This window comes from Emydura macquarii, unplaced genomic scaffold (assembly GCF_026122565.2).
Source record: "Emydura macquarii macquarii isolate MOO-44397 ecotype Brisbane River unplaced genomic scaffold, CSIRO-AGI_Emac_v2 contig_2481, whole genome shotgun sequence".
NCBI lineage: Eukaryota > Metazoa > Chordata > Testudines > Chelidae > Emydura > Emydura macquarii.
Window position 1 is genome coordinate 3,388,445 of NW_027132618.1, and position 12,784 is coordinate 3,401,228.

Consider the following 12,784-nt stretch of genomic DNA (forward strand, 5'->3'; position numbering starts at 1 on the left):
AAATGACCTTCAAAATGTGCCACGGAGATAACATTCCCCTGTGCCATCAGAGATTTATATCTGCTCCAGAAATCACTCATCCTGTGATACACAGGCCCTTTGTTTGCTCAACGTGAGATAAAATATCAACCAGTGAAGACCACTTTTACTGCAGACCCCAGGCCTGCAGTTCTTCCTCAGACAAAATTCCCATGAGATGTCTGCCAGACTAAGAAATTGTTGGATTTATGGTAGCTTAATATCGTGCCCATTACACCAATGAAATTTCAGACAAGTAATTTGGGCCAGATTCTTGGCTGTGCCCGCTTGGAATATGGGTACAGTGAGGGCAGGTGGGAGGGTATCAAGGAAACAATTGCAGCTCTCTAATCCCAACATGTCTGGTCCTGTGCAAGATGGAGTTACAGGGGAACAGCTCTAATTTGCAACAGCAGAAGATCAAGCATACTAAAAATCTGCTTCATTACACTCCCTCTTCCTCTTTCCAGTACATCTCCAACATGCACCCTCCCTCCTTTTACACTGGGGCTGGAAGGAAGTGGTGCATAAGGCTTTAGAGGTGTCTCTAGCTTTATGCAGTCGGAGTTCACCTACACATGAGGAAAACTCCACTGGCCTTCTCAGGCCGATTTAAGTCCTGTTTGTACTACTTACATAGTCCAAAACAGAGCTAGCAGACCAGAGAACCTGCCTCTTTCAATATATATAGTTAAAGCAGCAACTTCTAGCCCCACTAAACATAAAGAACATGATTCTTTCTTTCTTTCTTTCTTTTTCCTCCTGCACCATCAAGTGCATAAGACATCCACTGCCATTTATTTCAGTTTTGTGCTGGTATGTTCAGGCTTTTGAGTATCTTGCTGATAGATATGGCGTCTTTCTCTATTGCTGTGCATAATATTTCTCTAGCTCACCCTCTTTTTCACTTTCCAAGTGGTGTCCATATTATCATTAGCTATGAGAGTCATGTTGGTAGCATCCTTAAATACTGTTTCTATAATAAACCTTGGACCATTTTTATTTGTGCTGATTTGAAAATTAGCATACAAGTTGTTAGTCCAGAATGCAAATTTCTTTTCACAAAAAGGTTGATTAGTTTATGTCTCTACCTTAGCATTCTTCTGGAGTGTTTCTTCTGTAGTTATGAATCTTTCTGTCTTTCTAGAGTATGTATTTCTAATACTTCCACTACTGCAATATCTATATACCAACTCCATTATTGGGACAGTTAGTTTAGGAAACTAAAGGTCACCGTTTTGTGTGTCCAAAGGAAGGACCCAGTTTTTCTCTTTATTTTAAACCACTCTCTCCACGAGGATTCAGCTAAGTGATTGTTTCTCCAGGAGTCATGTTGCCAGGTCAACATACTACTTCACTAAGGAGGAAAAGCCTGCTTAAAGAAATGTGTCCTGCATTGGGCCTTAAAAGTGGCATAACTCAAGCTCTGTATGTGCTGACTAACTCATAGGATTACTATCTGTCCCCCTTATTTTAGGAGCTGTTTAATTTAAAAAAAAAATTCAATGGTACATCAATGAATCTGGAATATATTATTTAAACAGACACACAAGCCCACATGTCCCATATAGATATACCTAAATTCATCTCCACAGAATTTGCACTAGATCACATTCACAAATTTTCATGACATTACAAGATCATGATGCTTTGGTGCTATGCTTTAATCTGCACTTGCCATATGGCAGCTGTTTGTACGGTTTATAGTGCAGCTGGAAACGGTGAGATTGCTCCATCTGTTTTCTTCCACGGAAGCTACAGCCAGTTACAGAAAATCATCAGATCCACTCTGCAAGGTTGGGGCTTTCAAGCTAAATAAGGAAGTAAATTTACTCCACAGGCCGCTGAAGAGCTGGTACAAAAAGCCAATGTGCAGACTTCTCTCTTATGAGTGTTCTCTCTGCATGAATCAGAACCTGACCTAACTCTGTACAGACATCTTGACAACTGCAGATACACATTTTAAACCAGAACTACATGATATTAAAGGGAATACAAGCCCTTCCCACTGTCCCCTCCAAAAACCGATATCAGGTTTTATTGTCATATTTGGAAGATCAGCTTTGTATCGTCCTTGGTCTAGAAATATGCTGTGTGCCCAAGAAATGGGGCAAGGACCCTCATCTAAAGCCAACACTAATACAGAAGACGACGTGATGAAAGGTTGTCACTAGCCTTTCAAGAATCTAAATGCTACTAGCCTAGGAAGCTCAATATACTGAACAACACACACTGATGTATAATATGAACCTGCCCAGGAAAAAGCAGTTAGATATCCCCTATCTCCGTGCCACACTGTGGTCTTGAGATTTTAAGGAGACCAACTACTTAGATTGTAAGCTTTTAAGGTCAGAGACTGTCTTTTTGTTCTGAATTTGTACAGCAGCTAGTACAATGGGGCCCTGGTCCATGACTGGACTCCTAAGTGCTGCTGCAATATAAATAATAACTACATAAGAACGGCCATACTGGGTCATCAGACCAAGGTCCATCTAGCCCAGTATCCTGTCTTCCAACAGCGGCCAATGCCAGGGGCTTCAGAGGGAATGAACAGAACAGGCAATCATCCCCTATCGTCCACTCCTAGCTTCTGGCAATCAGAGGCTAGGGACGCTCAGAGCGTGGGGTTGCATCCCTGGCCATCCTGGCTAGTAGCCATTGATGGACCTATCCTCCACGAACAGATTTAATTCTTTTTTGAAACTTAACCCTTTTTTGGCCTTCACAACACCTCCTGGCATTGAGTTCCACAGGTTGACTGTGTGATGTGTGAAGAAATACTTCCTTCCTTTTGTTTTAACTAGTAATAACTATAGTAGATGATTACAGGGGCTAACAATGAGATATTCAAAGGACCCAAGGAAGCTGGCTAGCCATATCCCATTGAATTTAAATGGGAATTGGGCACCTAACTCGCTTAGACTCCAATGAAATTCTCAATCTAAATACAGACAGCTTAGATAAGTGAGCAGTAAGGGTGTGCATAATAAATCTACACATATTTTAGGGTGTGACCATTAAGGAATGGAGAATTATTTAGGATGTAACCAAGGTTAGTGACATGATGAAGGTAATAATACACAGCATTTATAAGCTTATAGAATAGTTCTAATATACTGAACAAACATTAATTATTATAGCATCTCTAGGAAGAATGTATATGAGAATCATTTTCTAGACAGGGAATCTGAAGCAAAGAGATTTGTAAAAAGACACATAATGAGTCAGTAGCCAAGCCAAGCCATTATTATAACTTGAGACCCCCCGACTCCCAAACCTGCAATTACTCGTTGATTCCTCATGGGATTAAATATGACAGAAGGAATATGTAGGCTAAATATCAGGAAAATTATTTTCCTTCCAGATTGTGGAAGAGTAAAATGAGGTCAAAGCAGATTTTAGCACACTCTCCCAAGAGAAAAAGGTGGGAAATCCATTACGTGGGACATTTAAAACTAGAACAGCCCAACAAAGACCTTATTAATATACTACAGGGAACAAGACTCCACTAGCAGAACAGGGGAGGGCTCAAGTCTCAGGTGCACTGAACTACACTTGATACACCTGAAGGGGTAGAGGCAAAGGTGGCTTTACATCACCTGTTCTTCCTCTCATACTAGTGCAATGTGAGCAGTTTTACAACTGCTCTAAACTGCACTTGCTTCTCACAGCCCCCTTACAGGCCATTGTGCTGACTGATGATTGATGGAGTGCAGAGTGTTTGGGCTACACCAGCTTCTGCCCCAGCTCATCCCCAACATTGGTGGTTCATGGGCAGTGTGCCCTACAGCCCTATTTGGGGCAACTTTAAGTGCCCTTCATGTCACAAGAGCAGCACAAAAGGATCTCAGTGGGGTCCAAGATCTGTTCCAAGATAATTTAACCTAGTGGCTCTCTTCCATCTCTGTTTTCTGTGTATTAAACATCCTTTTTAATGCACATGACCATTCAGAACAAACAAATAAATGTGTGTCTCTGAAAAACTGAAAGAGCCACAAGTGAAGGAGGATGGTCAGGGAGCCAAAAAATGGGGCTTCTTTGCCTGCCTCTATCCCAGACCTTGGGAAAGTCACCAAGCCCAACTTTGTCAGAAGTCTCCACTAAATGTAGGTACCTCCATCTTTGGGTGCCCAGTCTGAGATAACAAGGGGCTTATTGTCCAAGGTACGGAGGACTCACAGCACCACTGGAACTCAAGAGGAGCTGCAGGTGCTCAAAAGTCCTGAAAATCTAACCCAAGGCCTCCCAACTTAGGCACCAAAAACTGAGGCATCCATTAGTAAATATATATGAAAATTTAGCACTTTTGTTTCTCAGTTTCCCCTCCTGTAAAATGAGACTAACAATATTTACCTCAAGGGAGGGGAAAGGTTGAGACTTAGTTCATTAATACTTGTATAGTACTTTGACACTGATGGAAGATGCAGAGATGTGCAAGGTATTTTGTTGTATGATGAATGAGCAATCTGAGCTGGGCTGTACATTTGTCCTATAACTTTCAATTGGTTTACACAGGCTTCATTTCTATTACACAGTGTTGAATTACTGTATACAAAAGAGCTCTCAAAGAGCTGAGGGGGAGGGAAAATTCTACTAAGAAAAGAAAACATAAGGGGGGTGACAGATTTATGGGCAGTTTATTTTTGGTTTCACAATAATCTCACAGGTAGTCTACACCAGATAAATTAAACTTTAAACAAACAATTTAGTTCACCATGTTATGCATGGAGATTAAACACTGGTACTATAGCAACTGTTTTATGTTACTTTCTTTATCCCTTGTTTGCATTTGCATTTGAAACTCCCAGATTATAGCAATTATGCCAACTATTGATTTACTTTATCACTTGGCAATGCTGTACCATATTAGTAAAGACAGAAAAGAAACTTAACACAATAGCCTTTTATTTACTTCCTTCCATTTAGTATTTCATGGACCATATAACAAGTTATAACACAACTGATCTCTGAGCATGTACCAGTCCTAGCTCTTGGTAGATTTATGTTCTTGAGTCGCTTTTGAATTATAAACAGACTGCTCCTCAAAAATACTGCATTCAAATTCAAAGTTCAAATGGATGCTGGAGAGGGACCGGGACAGAGATGTGCTTTGCAAAAGCCCATTGAAATCAAGGGAAAGAGTCCCCCTGATTTCTACAAGGTTTGGATCAGGCCCAATTGGCCACCCAAACCCTGTGCTTTTTACCCTGATTGGGATCTGATTTGTAAAGAAAATGTAGCATATAACTGACCCATACAGAATGCCTTGTGTGGAGAGACATCAGCTGGAATTCGGATTTGAGTGACACATATGGAGTATGGGCCTGATTCCAACCTTGCTCATGAGAGTCATCCAGCCTCGGGTAAATATTAAACTGGTCACATGACAAGGGTGGTTGCCATATCTTAAGACTACACAGAAGAGGGCTATGCTAACACTGTATAGGTGCTGGCTCCAAAGCCCATTGAAATAAATGGGAGATCAATCAACCTTGGATCAGGCCCTGGTAGCACTCCAAAAGGACTGTGTGCATGCATATAGCTCATGTGGAATGTATTCCATGTAAGACCTTATCCTCTAAATGAAAAGGCATACAATTTATTGAAAGACCTGAATTTCAGACTACGCTGGTGTTCTCAGGTGCTGGAAGCTGCCGGTGGCACTGATATAATGTGTTCATTGTTGTGACAAGGGCACCAGCAGCAGTCTTCTCACGTTACCTCTTCCAGACGCTTCATGTAGTGCTATTTACTTCCAGCTTCAGCTACCTCACTAATAATATCTGGAGATAAGATCCAGAAAAACATTTATAGGTTGTGGTGGAAAAAAGCAGGGAAAGTGATCAAGAAAGATTAAGTAGCAATATCACATCACTACTTATGTTTAGATCGGTATCAGCAAATATTTTATGGTGAGAGCTATAAATTAGCTTCAGGGCATAAGGTAACCTCTAACTTTTGGTGGTTAGATTGAAACTTTCCCTGGAAGCAGGTCCTCCCATAACTAGCTTATGTAAGTTTTCTTCCTCTGAAGCACTTAATATTGGCCACTTTCAGAGACAGACCACTAGATGAGATGACACAACAGTCTGATCTAATACAGCAAGTCCTGTGTCCCTGTACTCCTAATTATGGTGGGGAAGGATATGTTAGTGTGTTTGCTGTTGGTGTTGTTTTAAAGGCCACATCCCAAAGATCAAAAGAGATTTAAGAAGCTACATACAAATGTCACCTGAAACTCTTTTATGAAGGGCATCAAAGTGCATAGATTATATGCAGAAAATTGAGCAGATGTGAACAAACAATATGTGACAGAGACAACATAAACAAGTGAGTAACACTAGCCTTCTGCTACAGGTATATTCACCAAGCTTGTCATTTTTACGACTTAAAAAGATTAAAAAATCCTTTTCTTTGCAATTTCATATGTGCTATATTACTTGCTGTCTATTTTTTCTCCAGTTCATTGGTCTTACTCTTTCACTCTATATTTATTTTTTATTTGTAATCTCTCTATTGGCCAAATTAGAATACCCAGATCCCACATGTGAACATTCAGATCAGTTGTTAGGCACTTAAGATGCCTATTTGGGTGCTGAAAGGCAGGAGATGAATAGCCTATTAAGGCATTCGATCCATGTTTGGAAATTAGGCCACCATGCATTTGCATTCATTTTTCAGGTATTTACTACAGAAGGCTAGGCAGGCATTGCCTTTCCAGAAGGATCCATTTAGGTTTTTATCCTGTGTCCAACAGTAGCCACACTTCAGTCCTCCTGCAACCAACCCACTCAGGGAAGCGAGCAGCAGAGAATCTGTGCAGGAGAGGTCTTCTGACCATGCCTCCACCCACTTCTTGCACGCTGCTTTGCAAGGAGTCTGCAGCAAGTAGCACTCCATATCACAGAGGCCATGTGCTGTCCTTGCAATATCCCAGCTCCTTTTCCTCCAACTATGTGTGGCAGAATCTCAGTGGCTCCACTGAGAGAAAAACTTCCACACCTCTGGCTTTGCCCCATCTGCCTGTAGAACCACTGAAATATAGTCACATATACAGTGGCAAATAGCAGATAGGCAGGTAACTGACAGAGAGGATTCTGCATAGCATAAAGAAAGTAAAGTATGGGCAAATGCACTAAGGCTATCACCTCCTCTTATCCGATGTTCAAGCAGTCAATATATATGTTTATATATTATAGACTGTCTCTTTCCATTCTTAAAGTACTGGTCCACTCTGAAAAGTGACTGAAGGTGTATAAACAGCACCTTCTCACTCAAGAGATCTGCACATATTCTGAGTCATTCCCACTCATTCTGCTGACCAAGTTTGTTGTTGGGTTTTTTGTTTGTTTTGTTTTTGTTTTTTAAACTTTTTATTCTTGTTAGCACTGCAAAATACAAACAGGACACTGAGCTGGTTTCTTTTCCAGCTCATGTATCATGAGTTAGTTAACAAGTTAACTTCCAATCATGGAATAATACTCAGGCAAAGAACTTTTTGCTGTGGAGTCACTGAGAGACAGTAAACATGGAACAGCCCTGGCCTATTTTACAACTTTTCAGAGAACAAATACAGTTTAATGTAAATAGTGTTTTACTTTGCTTATAATGAGAAATTAGGGCTTGTAGAAATTTGAAAAAAAAACTAAAAAATATTTAGACAAAATTTTCAAAAAATTCCCAGTGACTTTAGCAATCAATAAATAAGGCATTGATGATCTCTTAGTCTGTTTCTTTGGTGTGATGTCACTAACTTTATTACAGCATGAACAATTAACCATGAAGTTTTGATGCATTAAAATAATGTTAGAAGCCTACACAGACCTTGTTCAAATATATTTTCAAATCAATAAAAATGGTCATAAAAATCACGTGTCCTCTCCCCACACTTGTATACCTGCACAGGGACCACACACAATCTGGCCTACAGTGAGCTCAGGAAGTTTGCTAAAATGCTCCATTTCAAATAAAGCTGTTTTGGGGGAAATGCCTAAAATGGCACCCAGCTTGGCCTTACATCATCCAGGATACGCATCATTTCATTTGCTTACCACTCACACTTTGGTATCATTTACACTGCTAGGCTAACATCTTAACAGCCTGTTCAAGAAAATAAATTGCTGTCACTGGAGACATCTCTTCTTTTTTTCCACTAGGAAAAGTAATAAATTAATAAAGACAAGTACAAATACACAGACTGACTGGCGGACAAATGCCTAGAAACCAACACCCGCCTTGTCTCTTTAATATCCTGGGACCAACACGGCTACAACTACACTGCACAGAAACCAACAAAGAATTAATTTTGCCTTTTTAAAAATTAATTATTTGGCTAACAAAGTATGCAGCTCTCCAAAATACCCTACAATAATTCTATCAATGGCAGCGGGATTGTAAGTTATTCAAATATCAGAGTATGCACTGCTCATTGATACTGAACACGATTTCAGATAAATTTCTTTTACTGCCTTGAGGTACTCAACAGAACCATGTCATTTTCACCCAACCACTATGTGGTTAAACCACCACACAGATGACTGAGAATTTAGCAAATTAAGGGATTGTTCACTTGGAATATTCTACTCTACAGGGTTTTCATTTGCAACATCAGTGCCAAATATTTTTCAGCAATATCTGATGTTTATCAGTTTACAATGTATTAGGTGCTGTAGCTCAGAGACAAACAATGTTATCCCATAGCAATAATTTTATGACTATTTGAATGAAGTCTGTGTAGGCCTTTAACATTATTTTTATAAATCAAATCTGCATGGTTAATTGTTCATGGTGTAATTAAGTTAGTGTTATTACACCAAAGAAAGACTCAGAGAGCATCAATGCCTTATTTATTGATTGCTATAGTCACCGGGAATTAAAATTCCTGCTTTATATTGTACAATTGCAGTTTATTGCCACTTTTCCACTTAAACTGTAATGAGAACAAACAGTTCTAGCCATGACGGAGATGCAGTCTCAGCTTTAATAAGCTATTGAATCTTGCATTATTTCCAGCTAGTGACATAGACAGACTCTCCTCATTCTTATTTATTTTGCAAACAGAAAGTGTCTAGGAGAAGTATGTTATTTTTACACATAAATTATCAACCACCAACAGCTTACTCAACAGTCTGCAACACAACGGGGCAAATCCTACAGCCCTGACTCCTACAAGAAGTCCCATTGAGCTGATTTGTGAGCAACTTCAACAAGACTTCTTGCAGGGGTAGGGACTTCTCAAGTGAGTAAAGTGACACAGAATCAGGCCTGGAATGGAATTTTGCCATGCCCCATAAGGAAGCTCTACATCCATCATGTCCCAAATGTAATGGGGCTCCTCGGCAGAGGAAGCTCTGCCAAACCAGAGGCATGCATTTGGTGGCTGTTTTTTGCAGAGAGGAAAGCTCATGTTAAATCCCAGCAGCAGAGGTTTGTTCCAGAACAACTGGGAGTGCCTGCCTGAACTGAGATAATCATGTGCAGCTGAGCCTTGTTCCCCAACAAAGAGCTGTGCCACTCTTAGCCGAGGCAGAGAAATGGATTTGGCTGTCTACAAGGCAGAACAGGGTGCTCCAGAGCCAGAACAGTTGTCTTGATCAGACTGCCATATATTTACAGATGGTTGTTTCATTTGGTGTTCATGAACTTGTCTTAAACTACATGAAGGAAACGTAGCCAGTGACTGAGATGGGTTTGTGGTTTGTTTCTATTTTGGGGTGGGGAAGGGGTCATTTGGTTGAAAAAGAATCTTGGGATATAACTCTGAAACCACACAGATGACTTGTTATTTTGCTTTGTTGGGGAGATTTGAGTGTTGCTCTTACAAATTCTCAACCTGTCCCTAGCAAAATGCCCTAAGGCAGTATCTCTGAAAACAGCAGCAGTCTGCTTGAGCGTGTCCCTGTGCAGGGCCAAGAAAAGGGGGTGAACAGTGAAGTGGCCACATTTGCAAATGATACAAAATTACTCAAGATAGTTCAGTCCAAAGCAGACTGTGAAGAGTTACAAAGGGATCTCACTAAACTGGGCAACAAAGTGGCAGATGAAATTCAATATTGGTAAATGTGAAGTAATGCACATTGGAAAAAAAATAATCCCAACTATACACACAAAATGATGAGGTCCAAATTAGCTGTTACCACTCAATAAAAAGATCTTAGAGTCACGGTGGATAGTTTTCTGAAAATATCCATTCAATGTGAAACAACAGTCAAAAAAGCTAATAATGTTAAGAATAATTAGGAAAGGAATAGATAATAAGACAGAAGATATCATAATGTTGCTATATAAATCCATGGTACACCCTCATCTTAAATACTGTGTGCAGGTCCGGTCACCCCATCTCAAAAGAGATATTAGAATTGGAAAAGGTGCAAAGAAGGGCAACAAAAATGCAAAGAGGGATGGAACAGCTTCCATACAAGGAGAAATTAAAAAGACTGGAGCTGTTCAGTTTAGCCAAAGAGATGATGTGGACGGATATGATTGAAATCTCTAAAAGCATGAATGATGTTGCTGACTCTGAGCGGTGCACATTTCAGCCCTGCCTGGGAGGTAAAACCCTTGTGACTGGCTGCCTTCCCCATTTTCCTATCTCGTGCGGAAGAGCAGTCAATCAGTGCTGTTGCAGGTAGTGCTGTCTCTTGCTCCCCTCTGTAGCCAAAGCTGTTCTCACAGGTGGGGAGTGGGAAGAGAGACCAGAAAAAGTCCAGCAACTTCTCTCCTCCTATAGCAATGGGATGGCTTCTTTGCAACACCAGGCTTAGGCAGATGGAGGAGAGACCCTGCTACAGCCCCCTCACACCAGGGGAGAGGGATAGAGAACATCAGGAGATGTGGATGGAGCAGAGGTGAAGTGAGGCTGGGGGAGGGGGCTAGACTTGATGTGCGGGCGGAAGGAGCAGAACAAATGTGATGTCTATCATTTCCTGCAAAAGTTAAAGCAACATCTTCTCTCCCCCCTCCCCATACACACACTTTTCAAAAGACCACTTTCAGCACTGGCTGTAACATGGTTGGTTTGCTGATTCAAAGCACATTGAAGTCAACAGGCAGACTTGAATTCACTTCGATGGGCTGTGGACTGGGCCAATGGTTAATCGCTTTGCCCCAATCCTGCAGACATTAAACACAATTTTTTATTCATGTGATAATCCCATGGAGTCGATGGGAAGGCAATGAGACTACTCATGTGAGTAAAGTTCCATTTGCAAGATCAAAGCAAGGCCTTCAGATATGATCCAAAGCCCACTGAAATCCAACTGACTTCAGTTGACTGTGGATCAGACCCTTACTTATGAAATAGGCTTCACATATAAATATTTAAATACTAGCTTTTGAAAGTTTCATAATGCTTCCCTGCTTCATTAAGTGGCTGTGGTTTTGATAATGACAGAATACATTAAAGATTTTTCCATCCATATTGTTCTTGTTGCAAATGCCTTCATTTATTTTAAGTATATTTCCCTAAATTATAGTCAATTATCTTAATTATCCACAGTGCTGTAATTCTCACTATTTTCACCAAACAGATGATTAGCCAGCCTAATTAGACTTTACTTCACAAGTATTTTGAGAAATATACTAAAACAGCCATGACTGAGGCATTCATTAGTCTGTAGCCCAAAGTACAATAGACACCAGTTGTAACACAAGGATGCCCTTTGTGCAATAATCCATGCCACACAACCTTCCAAAACCAAGGAGTTTTCAGACATTTTTTTCTTAAAGCCTATCCTCAACTGTACAAACAACCACACTGATTCACAAACATGCAGGATACAAATAATCAAGTGTTTCCAAAGGCTTTTATATTATCACCAAACTATGTTATAAGGGCTGGTCTTGCACCTTTTACAGCATGTCTAGTGGATAGGCACAGGAATGGGAATTCAGCTATCTGGGTTCTAAGCCCAGCTCTGCTGCTCACTTGCATTGAGACTTTAAGCAAGTCACTTCAGCACCTAGGGCCTGATTTGCAGAGGTTCATAGTACCTGCAGTTCCCATTGACTTCAACAGGAGCTGTGTGTACCTCCAAAATCAGGCCCTAGATTTCTCAAGTTGGACACCCAAAAATTGAGGGACCCAAAATAGGGGATGCTTTTGACAATGTTGGCATTAATCTGTCTGTGCATCCGTTTCCCCATCTGTAAAATAGGAATCTTATCCACCTTTGCAAAGAGCTTTGAGATCTGTGGATGTGCTCTCGATAGAAGTGCCAGGTAAGGGAGTGTTCTACTATAAAGACTTATAGAGCTGGGTAATTTAATTCATGTGAGCAGTCTCATTGACTTCAGTGGTGCCTGCAGTTAAGTTATTCAGTTGAAAAGATTATTGCAGGATAGAGTGCTGTGTAAATATTATTAGCCTTTAAAGTAATTGGGAGTTTTGTCTAAATCTGAATGCAAGATCAAGCCCTTAATTCTTTCAGGTTGTTTGCTTCACTGAATTTTATTCCATTATTCCTATAAATTTAATTAGAATGCCAAATAATTATAAACAAAGATTAGAGTCTCATTTCAAACATCAGGAACATTAACTGATTTTAAGTAGGCTGTTGAACTCTTTAAAATGTATAGTGGATACAATTAAAGGGAAAGAGCATATTACATTATTTGTAAGATAAGTTATGATATAGCTGCCTACTCACTATTTGTATTTCTAGTGTTTTACAGGGAAAAAAACTAGTCTGAGATACATCCCACTGTGTAATACAGAAAGGAATTTGAGAATACTGGATTCCTATTATTGATTTGGGATTTGTGTTTG

The 12,784-nt window shown here is 40.2% G+C and overlaps 1 protein-coding gene across 1 annotated transcript in view; it reads right to left on the minus strand.

Annotated features, from left to right (window-relative positions):
* Positions 1–12,784, minus strand: part of ERICH3 (glutamate rich 3) — a 50,080-nt gene that overhangs the window by 36,529 nt on the left and 767 nt on the right. The window lies entirely within an intron of this gene.